General features: G+C 35.3%; 1 non-coding gene across 1 annotated transcript; it reads right to left on the bottom strand.

Annotated features, from left to right (window-relative positions):
• Positions 1-645: 645 nt before the first annotated feature.
• On the bottom strand, positions 646-751 carry LOC120300855. Its single transcript, XR_005554759.1, has one exon. It is a non-coding gene; the product is annotated as a U6 spliceosomal RNA (small nuclear RNA).
• Between the last annotated feature and the right edge of the window lie 24,641 nt (positions 752-25,392).

The following is a 25,392-nucleotide window of genomic DNA, read 5'->3' as shown; positions in this document are numbered from 1 at the left end:
AGCGTTTAAGCCTAAAAGGCCCAGTTTGTCTACTAGATGCTGGGGAATGATTGTGTTAAATGCTGAACTGAAGTTGACAAACAACAGACACACATGAGTATTTCTTTCTTCTAAGTGCTTCAAGCTCAGATGGACAACAGAAGAAATAGCATCCTCCATAGATCGATTTGGTTGACATGATAGTAGTATTCCAGTATTTGAGGGGCTGCCAAAAAGAAGAGAGGGTCAACTTATTTTCCAAAGCACCAGAAAGCAAGACAAGAAACAATGGATGGAAACTAATCAAGGAGCGAAGCAATCTGGAATTAAGGAGAAACTTCTTAACAGTGACTGAAACAGCTTGCCTTTAGAAGTTGTGGGTACTTCATCACAGGAGGTTTTTAAGAAAAGACTGGACAACCACCTATCTGAAATAGTATAGCATCTTCTGCTTGAGCAAGAGGTTGGACTAGAAGACATCCAAAGTCCTTTCCAGTTCTATTCTTATTGAATATTTACAATCTAAAGTCACTGTATATCATCCATTTAATTCAGTAAAATTTCCAGATAGGCATGTTGATGAATCAGTATACATATAAGGATGGGATATTTTACAAAACTATTGTTGTTTAGATTATCAATCCAAATTCATGTATTTTTATATTTAAAAATATAGAATGCTTCACCAATATGCAGTTATCCTTGAGCAGGGGCCATGCTAATCTTCTCTGTATCATTCCATTTTTAGTATATGTGCTGCTGAAGTAAGCATGCAATTTCACATTCCTATGCACAAGGACAGAATCAGTATTCTTTGCCTACTTTTATAGGAACATGTAAGTTTTGAAGAGGCTGGCAGATGTAATCTCAAAACCATTGAACCATCTCTGCCAAAAATCCAGGAGCACTGGGGAACTACCAGAGGACTGGAAAAGAGCTGATGTGGTTCCCATCTTCAAAAAAGGGGAAAAAATAGTTCCAGGAAACTACAGACTAATCAGCCTGACATCAATTCTGGAGAAAATCCTGGAAAAGATAATCAAGCAACGAAGCTACAAACACCTAGAGGCAAGCAAAGTTATAACCAGAAGCCAACCATTCCTTAATGGAACTACATCTACATGGAGGGAAGCAGGGCTTTTTTTTTTTTGTCATAGAACGCCCAGAACGGAGTTCCAGCACCTTTTTGAGACGGAACCTTGTAGAGTAGGCAAGGCGGGTTGTATGATGTATGTGAGTTCTGGCACCTTTTTTTTTTTTAACAAAAAAAAGCACTGGAGGGAAGTATGCAGTGGCGTACCTCAAGTTTCTGTCTTAGCTGAAATATTATCTAAATATCTTGTCAGTATTAAATGAATAATACGAATGAACATGCGGAGTCATTCAGATGAATACGCAGTGAGTAAATAAATGAATGAATATCTCAGGAAGCATGTTTGGCAAAAAATATTGGAAGCAAATGGAATCAAATTATTTTTTGTCACCAGAATTAATTAAAATGCATAGATAGCTAATGGGGGGTGACAATAATACTTAAAGTAAAGGCTATTGATCATGACCAATGCTCTTTGAAATGGTCCCAGGCGTTTTGTTTTGTTTTTAGCTAATCAGCTAATGACAGGTTTTAATGTTTTGTCCTAGACACCATATGCCAAATACCTGCTAAACTTTACAGAATCAGAGAATCAGTGTTAGGTTATGTGTTCCTGTGATTTCAAAATGTGGTGGTGGTGGGAACAAACTATAACAAAAAATATTTTGGATCCCTATTTCTTTCATTTAACATTTTTTAAAAACCAAGCTAATTATAATTCCTTGAAGAATTAGCTTTGGTCTAGTAATTAACAGACTGAATAGGTTTTGATGAAAAAAGGGACAACAAAACCAAATCGAAACCAAAACCTCATCTTCCTTTGCTGAATTTTTCATTTTACTTTCCCAATGACATCTCTTCTTTACTCCCTCTTTTCTCTGACTTGTATCTGATCCACAGCTTTTCTACAGGAGTAAAGGAAAAGTGAAATATACTTTAGGAAAGGTACCTGTCTCCAATTCCATTCTATTACAAACATACAGCTACAGTATCCAGGACATATTTTTGGAATATTTGAGAATCTGGTCTTCTTTCATCTATTGTACTTTTCTTCTTGTACATACCTTGAAGTCCATTATAAAGAAATTCAGAAAGGAGCTACACTGTATTTCCATCATTGTAATCCAATTCATTTTCAAAGCATTAATTCTGGAATCCAAATCGTACTTAGCTGGAATTTTATTGTGCTGAAATCAGTGATATTTACTATTAGGTTTTTTTAAAGGGAGAGATTTTATGATATGACTCAGATTTCCATTACTGCACTCTATTTATCAACAGAGACGTTTTGCTATTCAGAAAGCCTTACAGGTGAGGCTTAAACAGCACTGTGTTTCCATGAACACAAAGGTTCATTCCAAAGAATCTATAATATTACCCATAACCTTTCCAAAATTTTCCAGCTTTATAAATTAAACAGGGAGATCTTTTGAAAGATGCTTTTGTTATTTTGTTGTAAATATGAGCAGATGATACATTTCATCTGAGAAAAATTATCTCTACTGATATTTCTAAATCAAGGTAACAATTCACTTTAATAATTTGAGAATCCATAATTTGACCAGTCTCATACTTTCATAAATATGTATGTTAGGCTATAAAATAAAAACTAAGATTGTAGAGCATACTAAGCTAAATGTGGCTTACTTGTTTGTATTTACATTATATAAATTCAATGTAGTTCGTTCAGCAAACTGGGTTAAATAAACACTGCGTTATCATTTATTTAAATAGCTATAGAATAATGGATTCACATGTCATACTAAATTACAATGTAGTAAATTTGTACCTTAGAATATTGTATAAACTCAGCAATTATGATTGGTCAGCCACAGTTTTTGCCCATGCTATATGAATTCAGCCAAATGTGATTATTTAATTTTTAAATCCCAGTTTAGTGCATATGAATCTAGTCATTAATTAATTATCAAAATTATCTCATGTAGTTGACTATGCCCTACAGAGGCTACATTTATAAACATAATCATTCAATGTTAAGTTAATCATGCATTCAAGCCAATTTTATAAATATACAGAATAAACTAAAGCCTAGACTATACTGAATAGATTCACCCCAAATCTTAGGCTAAAATATAGTTGACATTTGTAATTCATTTATCATTCAAAAAGAACCAGAAGAAAAAAAATAAGTTTTTCACATCCAAATTAACACCTTGACTGATTTATCTGCTAAGAAAACCAGTGGTCATCTCCCTGGAGGCATGTTCCTTCGGTTCACTTGATGGGAAAGAGCTTACTCTGCTCTTTTTAAGAATTGCAGAAAGAAAGAAAGAAAGAAAGAAAGAAAGAAAGAAAGAAAGAAAGAAAGAAAGAAAGAAAGAAAGAAAGAAAGAGTAATGTTTAGAAAGTATTGATTTCTTTTCAGAAAGCAATACCTGTTGAATGTTTGACTTTCTGAGAATATATTATTTAAAGGCCAACTAGTCGCCTTTTAGAAGAAGCTAAAGATATGAAGCCAAGTGAACCTATACATGTTTAATCCCCACTGAATCGCCAAGTTTGTTGCATTTTAATACTATAATATATACAAATTTAGCTGAACAAAAACTTGAAGAAATTACTGAGTGGAACCATGCCTAACTCTACTTGAAATCCAACTGCAGGAGCAGAGAGTTTCCATAATAAACGAGTGTCCTTGTGGTTTATTTACATTAGAAGTTCTCTATGGAATTGTCACAAAACTGTAATCTACCTTGAAATATAATTATACTGAATGTATGTGCATCCACATTATAGACATAAGCAGCATTATTTACCAAGGAAAATGCAATATTGTTTATTATCCATAAATCAAAAAGAGAAAAATCTGTAATTTCTGTGGACCCAAGGCCTTTACTTCAGTTTTTTATTCAAAACTTTTCAACTCAAGATAGAATTTTGTCAACTTTAAAATGAGCATGGCTGTAGCCATCTTCCTTATTCATTTTCGGTTGACACATAGAAAGGAGGGAGAGAGGATTGCCAGGTGCTTTGCTAGTCTAAATAAACTTTTAACCCATGGAAACCAAGGTCATCGGCTGCTCCCAAGACTGCAGACTGGACGTTTCTTGAAAAGCCCGCCAAGAAGAGATATTGGGGAACGTAGTTGCTTGCATAGCTTTAGGGATAGGATTTCTTAACTTTGTATTGGGGAATTGTTACGTGTGTCTTCAGATTTGGTTTCACTTTTGACTTGCCAATACTTTGTAACTAATAAACATATACTTTGAGGAATCTGCAAGCCTCAGAGATCTGCTTTATTTGTCTCTGTCTGTTGGAACCATGACAAATTTATTATTATCCTGACCCAGGAAAGGGACAAAAGAGATTTTCAGATGCTGCTTAATTTATTACCAGTTTGAAATTTGTTTATTTTGCTTTGACAAATATTGCTGGATTTAGAAAACTAATTTCCTAAGAAATAAAACTGGATAAATGGGGAGTTGGTACTGTTGGAATTTAAACTGGAGAGCAATAGAAAGGAATAAACTGATTACTTTTCACTTCTCCCATAAGAATGGTACCATTTTTCCCAAGCCCAAAGAAAGACACTTTTGTTGCTTTTGACCAATCATAACTTATTTAAGCCTATCTAAATATGTCCATTAGGTAAAGGGGCTATGGTTGAATCAGGATAACTGTAGTAAAATACTTCTGGGTCCCTTTTGATATAATGTTATTGAGAATGCTGTTTCTGTACCTCTGGGTGAAACCAATAGCTTTAAAAGTATGCTAAGACTGTGGAACAACAATCTAATATATTACAGCAGGAATATCTTGCAGTTAACCCAAAGGTGCTTTTTCAAAAGGCAAGTGGACTTTGTGAAAGCAGAAAAAGCACCTTTGAGACAACCATGATCTGGATGACGGAGAATTTCCAGAGATATCTTACAGTTAACATTGCATGCATATTATTATTATTATTATTATTATTATTATTATTATTATTATTATTATTATTATGTTGTTGTTGTTGTTGTTGTTGTTGTTGTTGTTGTTTACAGACGTATACCTGTTCTGATTTTTAGGTAAGTAAATGTGGAACAAATTTCTACCTATTATATGATTTGTAGTATTGAGTATGACTGCATGATTATTCAGCAAAATGGTTCTATAAAGCTTATTATGTTATTTTCCAAAAATATGTATTTTTCCTTCTAATTATTTTTATGTTGAGAAAATTCAATGTTTTATCTCTGTTCCCTTTCATAACTGGAGTTTTGCAGTGTTTTCCTCCCCAGATTTCTTTTTATGAATTCATCCTATACATATTTGCTGTCATGTAGAACCTAGCTTTATTCTTTAATGCTGCATCCAAGTTTTCTTAAAGAACTCTTTGCTCATTTGATATCCCTCAGCTGAGTTGGGTTGCAGCTCTCAATATTTCCAGCCAGTAATAAGAGAGCCTTGGCTATTCTTCCAGAACTTTGAAACGTTTTCCTCTTTTGGAGGAAATACAAATATCTTTCAGATTGTTTTAAGCTGTTTGAGGTAACCTACCAGTAAGTTATGGTAAAGTTCATGGTCCCATAGCCTGCATTTCCAATAAAATTCAGTTGATAATACATTTGCTTTCTGTATATGAAGTAAAGAGAATAAATTATGTACTTTTGCAAAAAAAAGTACCTTGAATTGGTTAAAAAGTGATTTGTAATATTGAATTATTGAGACTATTGAATTAAATTATGTGGGCTTCTGACTTTGATTTTAATTCTATAACAGTAAGCAAATAGACATAGATTTCTGCTATTTTAGCATGACAATGAACACAGATTTTTAAAGCTCTCCCATTTTACCAATGGAACATTGCGGTCTGTTATAAGCAGGGCTTTTTTTCTCATAGAATGCCCAGAACAGAGTTCCAGCACCTTTTTTGGATGGAACCTTATAGGGTAGGCAAGGCAGGTTGTATGACTTGTGTGAGTTCCAGCACCTTTTTTTTTTTTTTTTAGAAAAAAAGCATTGGCTATAAGAATACATGACAAGGAGAAAGGATTACACAAGAATAATAAAGAGGGTAAAACATACAGGACTGATGTGTGGTAAACTTAGAGTTGATCTTCTTGAGAATAGGTAGTGGAAGGGAAAATAATGAAATTGGTCTAAAGGTGTTATTACAAAGTTCTGAAATAATATATCATTTTTTCCCATTAGGTTCAGAAAGCTGGTACAGTCCTCTAAGTCAGGGGTGTCAAACTGCCAGCCATGCCGAAACCGCACCCACCACATTGCCAGCAATGGGAAAAAAGTCACGATACGTCACGACACGTCACATGACATTGTGAGTTTGACACCCCTGCTCTAAGTAAATGCCCTTGTGTCTCCATTGCCTGGAAACAAAGTATTGTGGTGATTACTTCTCCATTTGAATATTCCTTTACTAAAGTGATAGTAATTAAATTTTATAGAGGGGATGTAGGTGTTGTAACAAACATGATCTGTTACAATAAACACATTTTCTTGGAATACTACAACCAGCTATTAAAAGATGTTAAACCTATGGCACACGTGCCAGAGGTGGCACTCAGAGCCCTCTCTGTGGGCACTCATGCCATGCCCCAGAGATGGTGAGGTACTGGCTCCTGCCACTCTGACCCCATCCACCCAGTCTGCCATGACCACTGTGACCACGTCCACCTGGTACCCAGTGATAAATAAGTGGGTTTTGGGTTGCAGTTTTGGCACTCAGTCTTAAAAGGTTCACCATCACTGATCTACACCATCTCAGACAGTTGGATTGTCCAGTCTCTTCTTAAAGATCTCCAGTGATGGGGCACCCATGATTTCTGGGGGTAGGCTGTTCCACTGGTTGATTGTCCTCACTGTCAGGAAATTTCTCTTTAGATCCAGGTTACTTCTCTCCTTGATCAGTTTCCAACCATTGTTTCTTGTCCTTCCCTATGGTGCTCTGGTGAACAACCTGACTCATTCTGCCTTGTGGAAGCCCCTGAGATACTGAAACACTGCTATCATGTCTTCCCTATTTCTTCTTTTCTTTAGACTAGCCAAATCCAAGTCCCATAGCTGTTCTTCATATGTTTTAGCCTCTAGGCCTTTGATCATCCTAGTTGCTGTTCTCTGAATTTTTTCCAAACTCTCAACATCTTTTTTGGGATATGGTGACCAGAATTGGCTGCAGTATTCCAGGTGTGGTCTTACTAGGGCTTTGTAAAGCGGTACTAGTACTTCACGTGATCTTGATTCTATGCCTCTGTTTATATAACCCAGGATTGTATTAGCTGTTTTGGTTGCTGCTGCACATTGCTGGTTCAGTATTCCAGGTGTGGTCTTACTAGGGCTTTGTAAAGCGGTACTAGTACTAGTCAAGTGATCATCCACTAGGACTCCAAGACAATCCTTTCAGAGTGAACAAATATACTGAGCAGATCCATGAAATGTTGGTATATAGTTTTTCATATGAATTCCATACAAGAATCTTACAAATATTGGATGATCTCTTAGATTTCATAATAGAACTTTCATTGAGCTGTCAACCTTTTCTTAATTAATTACTGATGATGCCTTACCTTTCTTTCAGTACAGAATGACAATTTTGTAATGACCCATAGTGGGCTAAAATGTCCAGTGCATTCACCAGTTAGAATTTATACATTCTCCAATTTTTAGAATTTGTACCTGAAACTAGAATAAAGAAAAAAAAGAGTAGAGTTATAATGACCATACAGATTTTATTATAAAGGGCAATCCTTTATTTCAGAAAGTTTTTTGTTTATTTAATTAATTAATTTATTTGTTTTAATTATTAATTTATTTGTTTTGCTCTTAAATTATACTTTATCTTTATAAACCTTTTTGCTCCCTTTTCAAGCTTGTCCTTTGTTTTTTCCAAAAACAATATGGTCAGTGTAAGTGAAGACTATAGAATATTGTCTCAATATGGGATTTCAAATTTATGATTTTATTTATCTTGGACAGTTTTTTTAAAAAATGAGGCAAATGTTTTTTCAAATGCTAGAAACCCTCCAGGTAAGTGCCTTAAATACAGATTTTTATCATTCAAAAATGTCAATTATTACAATTACTATAATTCAGCAGGAGAGGCCAAATGAAATAGCAGTTCAACAATAGCAAACTTATATTCTATAGTGAAGGGGATTTGTTATACTGTATTATTTCTAACTTTCAGCTTTATTATTTCAGACTTTTGGCTCTAGATGGTTGAAGTAGGAGTATATGACAAACTGTATAAAAAGATTGGCTTCCTAACCTATCTCTCAGACAGAATGTGAAGAAAATGGCTGCTGTTACACGTAATGTTCCTTTTTCTATGGCAATTTTACTATGGTAGGTCAAAGGCTGTTATTATTCTTTTAGTACAGGCATCTTAAGTATACACTGAAATCTGCTTTGAGGACAACATATTTCATATTAGACAAGCTGGGGAAACCTGGATTATAAAACTGGACATTTGCAAGAAAAATCTTCATTGCTGCACCACCTTATGCCATATCATTCCTGTAATATGGTGTTTGTGTTGGTTATGTATTGGCTTTCTTTTTTACTGACTACACAGTGTACACTAGATGAGCATTCCTCCATTGTGATATGTTGGAATGTGACTTTGATATCACTAATTTTGGATTCTGTGCATCTCATTAGTGAACACGGATTTAGCTGTGCTCCTCTGATAAAGAATATATTCATTCTTTTTTACAAATCTCTTCTTCCCAGGGGACTATCTTCCAAATAAAAAATAGGAAATAATTTCAGCCTTTTTAAAACAAATTCTGTGTTATGCTTCATTTTTTAAAGGTTTCTCTCTGAATCAATAACTTGGTAGTGCTACAGTCTGATCTCAGTGTTTGCCTAGTCATTTTATTATTTATTTATTTAGAACCATCCATCTTCTAATCAGTTTTGGGCAGCTCCCAATAAAAAGATCAAACAACATATAAAACCATATTAAAACTACAAAACTAAACACATTAAAACATTAAAAACCACAAAAACCTGGCATCAAGTCAAACTTTTTATGTGCAGTGATCTAATCTGATCCCAGTGCTTGGAAAAAAGTCAAGTCTTCAAAACTTTATGGAAGGCTAAGGATAGAGGCCTGCCCAAACTTCAGAAGGCAGAGTATTCCATAGGTCAGGGGCTATCGTGGAAAAGGCACACTTCCTAGCTCCCCTCAGATGACAATATTTAGGGAAAGGGAGCATGCCCATTCTGTCAGACATGGTAGGATGGGGAAATGTCCTTAGGAAAAGACAACCTCACAGGAAACTTGGCTCTGTGTCATAGGGCACAATGCCATTCATGAGTAATCCAGATAATAATTATATAATATTCCATTTTATATATTATTAACAATATAAAAATATCTATGATTATTATCATGAGTAATCCAGACTTGCAGCTATAGAGAGAAAAGGAGCATTGGAAGTTGCCAAAAAGCCTCTTTATCAAAGAGAAAAAAAATCAGAAGTTTCTTATATAGATAAACAAATGTCTCCTAATCCAAATGAAACATGGACTGTGGAAGAGACTTTGCTGTATCAAAAAGCAGATGTATGAGACAGATCTTTAGTTCCCTTAATGTTCCTTTTGAGCAAAAGTTAATTTGAAACTACATTGTAATTTGGGTAAGTAAAAGATCAGGGGATCTTAGATAATCTCTCTACTATGTGGATACAGAAATAGAATAAATTAACTTTGTACTGATCTCATGCATCTCATCTGAAGCAGCTGTACAGTAGGAAAAGTATATGACTGTATGGAGATCTATTTATGTGTGTATATGTGTGCATTTATCAATACAGGTATATTATATATTGAAAATATAACATTCCATAATATTCCTTTAGAATCCTGAGCTTGTTTTCTAAGGTGTTAGCTTTCCTTCTCCTCAAAAATAATTCACAAATTTTATAGACTTCTCTTTTCTCATCTAAGTCATTTAGGAAGATGCCCAAGACAGAACCCTGCAGTTCCCCACTGAATATCTCTTTCCAAGTAGATAAACCCATTAAGGACAACACACTGGCTATATCTGGGACACTACACATCCTCTTCACAACCTGTTTTCTTTGTTACTTTCTGCGAGGAGGCTTCGTGGTATCTGAAGCAGAACATCCAGATTCAGTCACAGTTTTGTTCCATACAGTATTAACCTTGTGAACTCTAAAACTTTCTCCTTCTGTTATGTATTCAAGATGGACAGTGATTAATATTTATATGTTACTTATATGTAAGAGTGTAGGTCTATACATATGTTGTATATAGTATGTTGTATATAGTATGTATTATTTATGTGTACACTTTGGGAGCAAGCAACTAAATTTCATTTATAGTGTGTGCCATTGTGCCCACAGTAAAAAAAAATGACAATAAAGGTTATCTATCTATCTATCTATCTATCTATCTATCTATCTATCTATCTATCTATCTATCTATCTATCTATCTATCTAACACACTGGCTGTGGTTGTTCAATCAATTGCAAAATCATTTCCTATTGAGACCATCCATCTCACATTGGTCCAGTTTATCAAAAAAGAATATATATGTCAGGGCCCACTTCAAAATCTCATCCTAAGAAAGCAGAACTTGTAGAAGCAATTTCTTCCAAAAGGAACTTTTATTAGGAGAAGCTGATAGCAGGCATGATAGACAGGATCTGGGGGTTTCCCACTCAGATCAATAGGTTAAAAGTGTCCCAAACAAACCCCACCCCAAAGTTCATCCAGCCAGTTTGAATGGGCCAATCCCCAGGTGTTAAGTCCATTGTGGGAAAGAGCAGATAACACCAGGCTGTCTCAGGGTTGCAGCGATGTTTTGTCAGCTCTTCACACCTTCCCTCCAAAAGCGGAGATAAACTAGTCGCCGGAGGCACATTCCTTTCTTCTTCCCCCCTTCTAGCTGACATCAAGGGGAAATATAGTTCACAGAGGAAGTATGCAGAAACAGCAAAGTGTTACAGCATAGTGATAGAAGAAATCAAAGCAATAGCCCTCAGTGCTTTCCCCCCTCCCCTCCAGGAGCATGGCAGAACCAAAAGTATAGAAAGAATAGAGTTAGGATTAAAGGTAGAAAGGGTCCCTTTAGAATATGGGTTCTGACACTATGGTCTACTTTACCAAATGCCTTACTAAAGTTTAATTATATTACATTTACAGCATTTCCTTGGTATACTGATCTAGTCATACTATCAAAGTTGTATGAGTTGTTTGGTGCAATCTTTTTTTAGCAGGACCACATTGGCTTCTAATAAGAACCCTGTTTCTCAGTGATCAAAGCTTATTGATTGTTTCTCTTTTCTAGATTTTCCCAATACCGATGTCAACTTGATTGGTCTGTAGTTTCCTGGATCTAGCTTTTTCCCTTCTTAAAATACTAAAGTGACATTACTATTTCTCCTTGATCTTAAAGATTTCAGTCAATGGCTCTAAGATGACTTTAATGCCCTGGAGTAAGATCCATCTGGTCCAAGAGCCTTGAATTCAAAGCAACTAAAGATTCTTGCATAAATTCTGTACCTATTTTGATCAACATTTCTCTTCTGCTCCCTATAGTTTACCTTCTGACAAGTTGGGCCACTTTTTTCTTTTACAAGGTATTTTTTTTTCATATATAACTTTATTGATTGTCAAAAAAGTACAAAGTTAAAGGGTAAGAAAAGATTTGAAAAAAGAAAAAAAGTCAAAGATGTAGTCATTCTTAACATATAATGCAATTTCACCTCCCTTTTTGTTTGAACATGTTAAGCAAATTTTATTCTTCTGGTACTATATTTTTCCTCATATTCTGTATATTGGTATACAGGCATCTGAACCCTTTAGTACTTCCTTTCTTAAGGAATATACTGGTGTATATTTGAGTACCTTCTTTCTTATCTTCTTTCTTACCCCTTCCTTCTTGGTTAACAACTGTGCATTTTTGGTTGGGTTACAGTAATAAATTTCTTATGCTGGATCATTATTATTAGTAGTATGCAATATATTTGATTAGCTCTGCAGATCAACATTATGGTCAATATTATGCTAACAGACATTACTGTGTGGTCAGCCTCCTAAGGGATCCTGTGTTATTTGTAGTGTGGATTCTGCAGTAAACAGACCCAACTCTTGTATTAATGCTTCATGAATGCTGGGCCATACACCTTTGCAGCATCTGCAGTGGTCTGCCTTAGTGAACAGATGATACCTTAAAGAAACATTTGGAATATAAAGCTACTGGAACCCATCTGTCCTATAATAACATTTCTTCTTGCAGGTATCCATATAGGGACAACAACTATCAAACTTAATTTGTTGTTATTGAAACCATATTGGGGCCCCAGTTTCCATTTTGCTACCAAATTATTACTATTAGGACATTCAGTTTTATAGACTTTGCTTTCCAGCATGTACTTACTGGATTGTAAGCTCATAATATATGCACTTCATGAACAGAAGAGATTTATGCTAGTGCTGTTTCAATATAGATAAATGCTAGTATTTTTCAAAATAACTATCTATTGTACCAAATGTAGCAATGAGGCTGAGAATTCAGCAAACTTGAGGACAAAGCAATTTATGTTCTAATCACAGCTTAGCAGGACAAATCCCCAGAGGTATAGATTGTAGTATGCTGAAATCTAGTTAAGTACCATTATATTAAATGATAGTTGGAGGCAAAATAATGGTAGTTTGAAATAGCATAAGAGAGTATATAGGTAGTCTTTGCCTTATGACCATTCATTCAGAGACCATTCAAACTTACAACAGTGTTGAAAAAAATGGAGTTATGACCCATGCTTGAACTCACAGCCATTGCATCCGGACAGGCACTTCACAGCCTGTCTGAACTATAATGCAGGAGTGCTGCAAATCCTCCCACCCCTATCTCCTCCTGATCTATGCTTTTTTGGGACACTCTGCACAATGGCATTAACTGGCAGCAGTACAAGAGCTGAAGTTGAGTCTAGTCCATGGGTAGGCAACCTTGGCTCTTTTATGACTCGTGGACTTCAACTCCCAGAATTCCTGAGACAGCCATGAAGTCCACGAGTCATAAAAGAGCCAAGGTTGCCTACTCCTGCCCTAGTCCTTCAGCAGTCTCTGCCCCCAGCACCACTGCTACCACTGAGAAATGCTGCCTCAAGGCACACAACTTCACCAGCCACCCCAGCACCACTGTACAAAGTCCCAGATTCTGGACTTTCACAAGTCTCACAAGAATGGGGCATCTGCCAGTCTCCAAAGAGTGTAGACTGCTGTACACCCAGCATCTGCTTCAACTGTAGCCCCAGCATTGCATCAAGTACCACTATGCAACATGGCCAAAAGGGCATAGATCAGATGGAAGATAGGTGGATCGAGGGAGCTGCAGTGCTCCTGCAGTTGTTAGGAATGCTGGCTTGGTTTCATGGCTGACTTTTCCTAAGGCAGAACAGATTTGGGTCACGCTACTAGATGGGTGCTGCAGCAGCAGCTGCAGCTTTGCACCACACTGCAGTACCACCCCAATTCAAGTGGGATTTGTGCTGGGCCTCCCCCATCCCTCCTATGGAACTTCTTAACACTTGTTACCTGGGATTGCCTCTGCTTAATGACCTGTAATTCTTCGGTTAACAATGGCAACCAGGATTGATGTCTCCCTTATCACAACAAGACTAGCTCACCTGCTATCCAGCTTTGAGTGGATGCAAGTGATTGATCCTCCAAATGCTGAATAAATTCTTTACAATAATTTACAAGTCTTGATTCAGCTCTAGCAAGTAAATTTGAGGAAAACTGAATAAAGTTGCTGAGTAGCTATCCCCAGGTTCAATAACCTTTTTTTCACTGCTCTTACTGCCATTTTTTAATTGTTTTGAGGCAATGTTATTCTTTACTTCTTCTATAATTTTATCTCCTATAACTTTTTTAATATACTAAGGAAACTTGTTGAAATTCCCTAGCACCAAATACAACCTTTTTTCAACTTAAAGTTGATGGTAACTCCTGGCACTATCTGGTCAAGACATCTGCTAATTGAAAAGTAAACTGAACATGCTAAGTATGTGATAGGCTTTTCTGAAATGTTTATATCAGTCAAATAACTTTTTATTGAGAATTAATACTGTAAGACTTTTTTGTTTATCTATATTTGATAAGTTATGGAAACTTGAAAAAATGTTTTTTTCCAGATAATTGATTAAAAGACCGCTTTGATTGCTCAGATGTAGCTGAAAAGCATAATGAATTAAAGACAGAAATATGCCATAAAAGAATTGAAATAGAAATGGGCTGGTCACAAAACAAGAAGAACAGATGGCAGGTGGACTAAGGCAATCATAGAATGGATTCTACTTGGTAAAAAATGTCTACAAAAGAGACCTAAAGCAAGACGGATTGACAACATCACCAAGTATTGCAGGCCCAATTGGCAAAGGAAAGCTCAAGATCATATTGGTTGGAAACATGCAGAAGAGGTCTACATCCTGCAGTGGATAGACAATGGCTAAAATGAGGATGATGATTATTATTATATAGATATATATATAGAGATGCACACACAGAGAGATTTCTATTATAAATCAAGTGACTGCTAGCTTCTTCTGTCAAATAACCAAGAGAATACACGAGAGTCAAGTTCTAGAAGGCATTCCAAGGAAATGAGTAACCACAAGACTAATAAATTTCCAGACAGGTAAACCACAAGCCAATACTGAAATGAGAGGTGAGGGAAAAGTGACTGTTCAGCTAGAAATACGAATGCTTGATGAACATAATGAATCTTTTCATTGAATATACCTATATCTTTTTTTGGTGGAGAGTCATCTAAATACCATTCTTCAGACAAGATGGCATTTTGTTCTCTTGCAAACTGAATCTTACAAAAATAGGTCAAAAAGATGGTAAGGTGAATAATCATGAGCAAAGTGTGAGCATATTTGTAGCTAAAGTCCATGTGATGGTGCATAAAATGTTATTATTTCTTTTATTGCAAGAAGCCAGGCATTGTTAATACGAATTTGAAAGTTGATAACTTTTTGACTTTTTTTTTCAGGTTCCTATTGAACTATACCACTTTTTACAGAAGAATGAGAGACAGAGGGAGTGCTATATGTTACTTGGTTCTTTTAGGCCTGGGAAAATATTGAACAAGACCAAACCAAGAACACGAGTTTCTTCTATAATTACCTAGTGTTCAAAGTTCTAATTGGATCTATTTGCTAATATGTCTGTTTCTAATTTATGTGACCTTTTGTTAACCACAAAGTTTCTAAGATGGTGCCATTAAAAAGAGTCTATCCCTATTAACCTGTCTTTTTATATCACTATGAGATTAAATGTTTAATCCTATCCTCCAATAACATGTTATTCCACATTTCTTTTCTTCACTCTACAATTTTCTACAATACAAGCCAGTTTGGTATAATAAGATAAAATAAGATAAGATAACCTTTATTGTCATTTTTATACTGTGGGCACAAAGGCACACATCAAAAATGAAATTTAGTTGCCCGCTCTCAAAGCGAAACACATACATGACACACACTTAAACATACTATGTATAGACCCACATCCCTATATATACGTAGTAAATAAATATTAAATATTGTCCATCTTGAATATATGATGGAAGGAGGAAGCTTGAGAGTTCACAAAGTTAATGCTGTATGGAATGAAACTCTGTCTGAATCTGGATGTTCTGCTTCAGATACCACGAAGCTTCCTCCCAGAAGATAACAAGGAAAACAGGTCATGAAGAGGATGTGTAGTGTCCCAGATAAGGACCCTGCTTAAGCAGCGCTTCTGTGCTATGTCCTGGATGGGAGGGAGGGAACTGCCAATGATCTTTTCGGCCATTCTCACCACTCTCTGCACAGCCTTCCTGAAGCAGTGATGCCTCCAAACCAGACTGTGATGCTGTATGACAGGATGCTCTTGACTGTCCCCCTGTAGAAAGTGGTCAAGACAGGAGAAGGAAGATGTGCTTTTTTCATGCGGTGCAGAAAAGCACCAGGAGATTATGAGGCCTAGTCCCACCTTAGGCATGAAAGTCATCTGGATGACTTTGGGCCAGTCACACTTTCTCAGCCCAACTCACATCACAGGTTGTTTGGGGGGGGGAATAGGAGGATGAAGGAGTATTAGATATACTTGCCACGAGATTTTTATAAAGAAAAAATAAAGGTGGGATATAAATTAAATAAATAATTCCGGTAGCTTCCTATACATTTTTTCCTGTCGTGCGTTTAGGCTTTGGTCAGTTTGTGATCCAACTATTTTTTAATGCTGTCCTTGCTTCTAACCACTTCCTGATTTCTTTTGAAGTGTTCAAAAGTGCACATACCATCTCAGAATTATTATATTGGCTCTCATGGTACTTAGACATGACTACCATTTGGAAACCTGGGATAAATCCTGTGGTTTTTCTAAGTAATTCATCTATTCAGAGTTTGCAATATATACAATGGCTGTTTTATTGCATGGTAACATTTCCCTGCCTTGAATAGCAATCTAGCCTAGCCTAAATTTATATCCCTATAGGTACAAAAGGAAAGAATATGATATCCATAATTAAATCTCAAATGCATACAGGAGCTATGCTATTGAAAGATACCACTTCTAAAAAATGTCAGAGGTTGCCACGAGCCAAGAGATCATTTCTCTAGCTTCATTTATTCATCGTTTTTTCTTAGCTGTACATAGCTTGAGCAGATTACAGATTTCTCTGTCAAAAACATTTAGTTTCTGGTAAACTTGTGCTATCTTTGTTCTATCTGTTGCCATCCTTTTCCCTGAAATTCTTCTAACTTCTTTTGATAATTCAAAGAGATTGTACCCATCTTAGACTCTATCTTAGAAATACCGGAAAGTCTCTGTGGCAGATGTTAAACTATAAATTGGCTTCATCTGGGAGAAAGGAGTTTCCTAGATTTCTTGGCCCGAAACAAGTTCAGGACTTTACGGCCTGGAAGATGGCTTTCTTCCTAAGGAATTCACACTGCTTTTTTTTTTTTTTAAGGAAATAATGGGAAATGAGGGAAGGATAAACAGTGAAGAAAAGAATGCTGGTGCTTATATCAAAAGCCTCATGAGCAAATGTGGGTTTTGAGAAAACCTGTTCTAGAGGACATGGATGCTTTGGGGTCACCTTCAAGAAAAAAATGGTCTAAACAGTGTATAAACACATTTTTAAAATGAATGGCAACTTTAAGTGTGAGATAAGCAAACCCTGTCTGAAAGGTCAAATAAGAGGGACAGGTCAATGGTCATAAGTTCAGCTTCTACAAGATATTTTCATTTAATCTAAAACTCTCCCAGTTATGAATTCTTCAATTAAAATGACTATTTACATTTATCTGCTGTTCTCTTTAGGTGTGAATGTGAATTTCAACATTAAGTTTTATGAGTTTGAGATGTGACACATTATCTGAATTTTTGATGAAGCTTAGTTCTTTGTATCACTTTTTTCCCCCAGTGAACTGTAGCTGACTATTTTTGCTAGCTTATAATAAATAGATCACTCTGCTGATGCTTTTCATCATAAAAAGATACACTGCTTTGAAAAACTTACTTCAGATGTTGAATTGTTTAGCCATTAAAAATGTAGTGGGGCAAATGGTATCTCCTCTGCCTACTGGCCTTCATAACAACAGATTGTAACTTGCTTTGTCAGAAGAAAAAGGAAATTTCTGCAGGAACACACATGCACAAAAATAAAAAAAAACAAGAGAAGAAAAAAGAAAAGAAAAAAGAAACCTCCTCAAACATTTCACACTGCTGTTGCAAAGTAGATAGTACAGTTTTCCTGAAAAGCTCAAAATCAAAGTTGCAGACTAAATAGTGTAATTGTACAATATTTGCTAGGAAATAAAGCCCACAGCTTCTTCCTAGGCTTATTTCAAGGTGCAGACAACTGCCTTGGTTGCCTCAAAACCATTTAAGGACTTCTTCCTTTATTGAACTACTAGCTATCAAGGAAGGAGTTGTGGCCTTGGCTGCCTCTTGCTTTCTCCTCCCAACCTCTTTTCTTCTTTCTGTTAATTCCCCTTTGAAAGGTTGATATTTTATTCAGCAGCTCCTGCTGGGCTTGAATCTGTGACAGAAGTTTCTCAAAAAACTCTCAGTAGACAAAATGATAACAGCTGCTCTTTGAAACTCTTGGAGCCATAGCCTGTGAGGTGGTGGTGAGGACAGAGCGCTATGAAAGGCATTGTTTGTTAAGAATAATGAGGCAACGAAAGTGACAAAGGTTTTTATTACAAATAATAGACAGCAAGCTTCAAACAACAACAGTGTGCCATTAAAAAAAAGCAACAAAGTTAAATAAATGTCTAATTAGCAGCTCCAGGAAGGCTATATTTATTACTCTATAGCTTTGTTCAGTCGGTATGTATACAAGAAATGGAATATGAGTTTGCTGAAATTCCTCTTTGTTGCTTAAAGTTTATTATTCCTGACTGGTTGCAAAAAAATGGGGAGGGAAGAGCTTCCTGAAGCAATGTAAGAATGTACTGTAACATAAACTGTAGATGCCTGCTATCTATAGTTGTAGGTGCTTTTTGTGATAATAAATGTTTAAAGAGTACACATGCATTTTTTTTCAACCTTTATGATGTTTATATAAAGCTTCAATACATGTTGGTGTGCTCTCAGCTGAGAATTGGAGGAACAAGAACTTGTCTGAATTTCCTCTCTGGGAAAAGAATAAGCAGGCAAGATTGCATATTTTGGATACATATTAAATTGTCCTTTTCACTGTTCTTGGCTGAATTAATAAGCCAAGAAATAGTAGTAGTTGCTTTCTGTGAAATCCCAAAACAACTAGAACAACATTGGCATTGACAAAATTATTATCATTTGCAAAAAGCAGCTTTCCTTGGAAAAGTTGCATCCTGCAATTATACCTTTAACACCTTCAAACAATACATCTTCCTCTCCCAGGTCCTTTATAAGGACTTGATAGGTATATAAAAACATTATTATTTCCAAGAAAAACTGATGCCAAGATTAAGGAAGGCATTAAATTTTTGGACCACAGATCAGATTCATCTTCAGTAACAAGCAGTTTGAAGATCTGTTAGTGGAGCCAAAAGAACTCATCTGGAAAACACTCTAGAATATCATTGAGAATTTTATTGACAGGTACAAAATACCAAACTACATTCAGCTGGTTGACAAAGTTCTTACAGAACACAAGACCGTGAAGTCCAACATATAACTGAAGATTCATTTTCTGCATTCACACTTGGACTTCTTTCCTGAAATATAGGTGAACACGATGAAAGGTTTAAGCAGGACATTGCCACCATGGAAAGACAGTTTCAGGGCAACTGGAATCAATCAATGCATTTGTCCCTGTTCAACTTATATACATAGCATGTTGGAAACATGCAATTAAATACATTATAGTCATTAAAAGTTAATTTTATATTTCTCAAGATTCCTATGTGATATAGTCATTCTGAAATTATCTTTGTGTTCAGTTTGAAAGGGGTCTATCATAATCACTAAATGTTTTCCAGGAAGCCAAAAATTGTTGTCCAATCCTTCTTGCCTTGAATGAAAATGAATCAAATTACTATGTCCATATTTAGTGTAATAAATATTTGGATTATTTATCAAATAAACATGAGACAATCCCCCACCCCCATACAGTATATTGTTTTGTAGCCAATGGTAGAATCATATTTTCGCCAACTATAGTGGAGATGCATTATTCTCCATTCCTGCTGCCCTTAAACTGACATGTGGAGTTGGTGCTATGCATGTTCATTCAAAAAAAAATATCCTATTTTTAGGTATGGTTTCAATGTGATCACTGCATATGTATCCTGGTATTTACATGGTTTCTGAAAACCTAGAAACTTTGATTGACCTTACACAATTTCTAATATGCCAAAAATATGAAAGCCAACAATAGAAGAAAGGCTTCAGGAAAACCTTGGATGCATATGAAGACATCTATAATTTCATCAACTGATTAAAGAAAGAAAGTGAAAGAAAGCTACTTATAGGTAGCTTTGGAATTTTTGAACTTTTTTTTACTAGAAAGAACTCAGTATAAGATACAATGGATCTTTTGCTGTTAGAATTGTCTACCTATTTGGGAGTGCTTTCTCCAAATTGATCATTATCCTTACCTTACTGCCTTAGTCACTGATTTCTCTTTATGACAATGGGTGGCTAACCCTAATAGATTTTATTTGTCTCAAGGCTGTGTTTACATGATGTCAGAATAAAGGAGAAAATACTATGTTAATGCTGGTATAGCTAGTAATGAATTAAGACTGGGTCACTCATGAGTTGGGCATGAAATGAAATAAAATCATGGACATATTGCAGAGAAAAAATTATTACCAGGCATTTTATGTGCATGTGTCATTAGGACCAAATATGGGTGTAATCTATGAAAATTTTCATAGTGCTATTAATACATAATAGTATAATGTGATTTTGCACTGAAACTGCAAAAACTTGTTTTATTTTATTCTGGTGGTCTCAGTATCGATTATGTTATCATTTCTTGGACACTATTTAGATCTACAGAATAATTTATCAGAAAAAAATAGCTTGGGACAATGTATATTTGAATTGTTTCAGGTATGTGCTTAAAATCAAAGCATGAAGCATGATGAGGAAAAGTGTCTGGATAAATATTCATAACAACAGAAATATCACAGATATTTCCTTTAAATGACAGTCAATCAAGCCACACAATCTTTTTTTTAAATAAGCTTGCCTTTTGTGTAGGTGATAATCTTCCAAATGGGTCAGACATTATATTGGAAGGCAGAACAATATAATAGAAAAAGAAGTGGAATTACTTTGTGAGTGCAAGCAGAAAATTGGCAACCTTTGTAGTTTTTATATTTCCACAGGGAAATTATATTTCAGTTAATTAGAAAAATGAAGCTAAAGCAAGTAATGACTCATTTTGAAATATTTGTATATAATAGTGGTGGGGTAAGAAAATAAGGGAACTCACATTCTTATCTATGTATTTTTTTTCATTGTTAGAGTTAATTGATTCAAATAGATATAATTTTAAGATTTGGATAACAGCACTGTAGTTTTGTCAACTTTCACATTATTTAGTAAAAATGAGACATTCTCTAAGTTTTGCCTTATATTAAGGATAAAAGAAAATGATACCGTATAGCCCCCACATGTTGGTATCTGTCTGTCATATGTCTTCTGTATTTATATGCATAACCCTATATATTAACATATGTGCAAACACACAGAGACCAATCTCTCTACCCATTTCCTGCTAATTGGAGAAAATGCAAAAATTTCCAAGGCTGTGTGTGCTGCCATGGATATTCCCACTTTCTTAAGGATGGAATCAGCTGATTGCATTACTGAATGAATAGGCAGAAAGGCACCCACCAGAAGTATTATTTGTACAGTGTTAGTCTTCTGCTTAGAAATCAACACAAAATTGTCTGCAGATCTATCTGTAATTTTTTTTAGTGTTGCCATACACCCACCCATTTTTTGAAACAATATTAAAATTGGTTATTACAGCCAAAAATTCCAATGGATTTAAAGTTACAGAAACTAAAATGTCTGCACCATCATACTTTCTTATTCCCTATCAACACTGAAATAACATTTTTTGTTATATATGTACTTTTATCATTTTTCCCCAATATTACATTTCCATATGTATATAACTATAGATTCCATCATTCCAGGAGAAATATTGACTATGTTGGGTGGTGATGGGAATTAGACTTCAGTGTCTCTGGAATGCATCAGTTTGTGAATGATATCTGAAATGCGAAGACAATCTTTCAATTGATAAATGTAGAAATCAATTGCTTTGCATTAACACTTGTATTTGCCCATGCAGTAGAACAAATGCCTAAGTCAGCATTGTTTGCTTCTGTTTGTTCTTTCTACTTAGTCACATTGTGAAATGTTGATGAGCAGTGGTAAGGAAATGCTCTGCAGAATAATACCACTAAAGAAAACAAGAAAGAATATCTGTAAAGATCCATCAAGTTGGGAAAGAAAAAAAGAAAGGACCACATATTTTTTTTCCACCTTTGTCACAAGCATTAGAAAACTTTCCAGATTATAGTACCAATGTCAGCCCATTGAGGAAAGTGTAGTTCAACAATCCACAAAATAATCCTGTCAGTAAAAATGGTGAAGAACGAAGCAAAGGAGACAAAGGGAGAATCTCCAGACCAGGCATTGTACAAAGTACCCCTTTCTCAAAAGAGTTCTGGGCTAACTTGTATAGTGATGAGAGGCTGCACAGCATTACCTGTACACAGAGGCATTATTCCAGCTTTGAAGCAATGAAGGAGAACAGGAATTGGATATTGGGGTCACAGAGGGGAACAGCATGAAGTGTCATTTACCTGCTGGGAATAGGTATTGAGGATACCAGGGTTGAACTTGGAAGATTCTAAAGCAGTGATCTGAAACTGCTGCATGTCACCTTAACCTGGCAGGCATAGTCAAAGAAAATGATGGAAAATTACAACAAAATAAATAGACACTGATACACACATAAGGGTCACAAACCACATTCTATTTTTAGTAGTAGTAACAAGCTATTAAGTATTTGTGATTTGTTTGCTTATTAATTTCAGTGACTAGACCTTGTGTGCACCAGGAAGAGATTGAAAATTAACTGACATGTATATTAAGGAATGAGTTTTGTGGCATATCAATGGGACACTAATTAAAGAGTCTTTGATGAGAAATATTTGCTTGTTTTATATGATTCTTGTTAATCTAGAAGTAGAATTTAAACCTCTTTAGCGGTATCGGGTGGAAGGGGCTAAACAAATGAATATGGCAGTCATAAGCCCTGCTCTTTTTTATGTACTTATTTAAAAACACCCGAAGCTCTGAGGAAACCTAAAGGGAATCTGAATAAACTCTGTCTATTTGAACAAGCTTTTCTTGTCCTGAAAGGTCTGATATTATTTAAATAAGCCCTTTAATGCTAGCTCTGTCTCCAGGTGCTAGATCAGTGTGTGTGATAGTCCCTTTCTGTGATGTTTTGGTCTTTTGAATTGTTTGTTTTTTTCTCTCAGCTTTCTCATTTGATGATCTCTTTCCCTTGTTCTGACCTCTGCTTTTTATTGTTGGATTCTGTAAATTGCTCAAAGTCACAACAGATTAGAGGGGCCTACAAAATCAACAAAAAATGTAAGATTAAAAAAACCATTCTGCAGAATATATTCTAATATTATTTTATATTTATTTGTTGAGCTGCAATGAGACGTAGTTAGTTAGGAGTAAGCAACAAAAGGCAAATAGGATAAGTTGTTCGTTTGACACTGCTTTTTAAGAGTGATTGCTTTTATGTGGTTCATTAAACAGAGAAACCAGCAAAACCTATCTGCTTTGTCTGTAATAGTTGGAATTATGTATTGCTCAGTACAAAATGGAAATCAATAAGTAAAGGAATTCTGTTAGAAGAATCAATTAGAGCCGTGTCTCACTTTTTAATCATTTGTAAAAGAGAGGATTGCTGTAGTAGAGGAAGAGAAGGGAAAAAAAAACACACACATCTGCCTCCCAAGGACATCCAACCAAATCTGCTTAGCCTCCTAATGCAAGCCTGAATAAGTTCTAATTAACTCACCCACAAGCTGTGACGTTCTTTAATGTAAGCAGGGAGTACATAAACAGGTAGATAAAAAATTCATTCCTACTTTTACCAAACTATCAAACAAGCATACTTTCTAATCATTCTCAATGGATAGCTAAACGATCAATATGTGGATGTTCCTTTCTCTGTGTGTGCATGTGTGAAACAATTCTGATGAACAAATATTGCCAATAAGTAGTACAATAATGAGAGATTTTCAATATACAGTGTCTCTACAAGTGATAAGGTCATATGAATCATTGTCAAAAAATTTCTAAAGTTAGATATTGTATACGGTATAAAATGTTTTATAAAACCTTGGGAAAATTCTTTTAAAACAATTCTACTTCTTTGATGGGTATTCTGTAGATAAGGTCAAATAAATGAACCAAGCACTTTGCTGTATTTGTTGAGAGTCAATGTTTCTTTAGATTTCCAGAAAACATTAAGAATCTGTTTCTGATTACCTGTTTCCCTAGAAAAAGGGAGGGGAGCTCTGGATTATCTGAAAAATATACTTTGTACCAAATTAATAAACACAAGAAAAAGATCTTGCTCTAAATTAATCATAATTAATGAACACTTTTTAGCCCTGCACCATTATAGAATCAATTATCTCTGTTCACACAAAAAGCTAGAATAATATATTAATAGCATGCTGTTAAAAAAGGAAAGCAAATCAACCTTCTCCAGCATTGATAAACAATATGATGGTATATTTTCTTTTACTTCTTCTTTACTATGGCCTTTAAAGAACAAATAGAGATTGGTTTTCATTGGATAAAGCTTAAATACCGTAACTTAATTCTTACTATCTATTATCATTGCCTATATAAGAAAATCCAGACTGAGAATTCATTCTGAAATCCATCATGAATCTAGATTTTTGTTTCTGAAAAAGTTTTCAGTGATTGAGGATCATAGCAGAGATATGTTATTGTATTTTTGTTATCAATAAGTCTCTTTTTATTTTATTTGCTTATAACCTTAGTTGAGTCTTAATGTGCTTTCTGCATTTGTTTTTCAATAACATGACATCTTGTTGTGAATTACTTTCTCATGGTTGTGACTAGTAGAAACAGATTAAGAAATTGGGGTGAAGGTGAGGAAGATTTAGGAAATAGGTACTGGTTAAAGGAGAATACAATAAACTGCTTTAGATGATGGTAGATGTGAGATTATGGTCTGAAGGAGACAGAAATTTTTTTGGATAAGTGGCAGACTCTTCGTACACAGTATCATTAGAATTTGGAAGAGTCTGGGGCTGATTCCTGAGTGTAGAATCAATATCAGAGGATCAAACTAAGTGCAGTTGTGTAAACTGCATTGTACAGTGGAATTCTGTATAAGATCATGGAATCAGTCCAGAAGGTATGGGCTTGAACCAGAGCTAGAGGACAATTCAAGGTAGAGATCTGCTGAGGGCTGAACTTCCATTAAATTTAGGATAACCTATATTGCTTGCTGTGTGGAAGAGATTGTGTGAAAGCTGAGAGTGTATTGATTTAATGATTAATCTCAGAACAGGCAATTCATTCCATGTGCTATGAAGAAAAAAGTTTTCCAAAATGACTCATTGTAACTGAGGCTGAGAATACCTATCATAGTTTTTGAGTATTACTCCAAACTAATATTAAAGGTATCTCACTGAAAACTGCATTATTTTTGCTTCCTTGCACTTGTCAGCTACATAGGCCTTGACATTGGGGAAGTGTGGAAAGTGGTACATTTTTTTTTCACAGCTAGGACTATAATGGCAGGACTTGG

The sequence above is a fragment of the Crotalus tigris genome, unplaced genomic scaffold, assembly GCF_016545835.1.
Source record: "Crotalus tigris isolate CLP2741 ecotype Arizona unplaced genomic scaffold, ASM1654583v1 scf7180000024359.8030256, whole genome shotgun sequence".
Lineage (NCBI taxonomy): Eukaryota > Metazoa > Chordata > Lepidosauria > Squamata > Viperidae > Crotalus > Crotalus tigris.
This window is presented reverse-complemented; position numbering and strand designations above follow the sequence as displayed.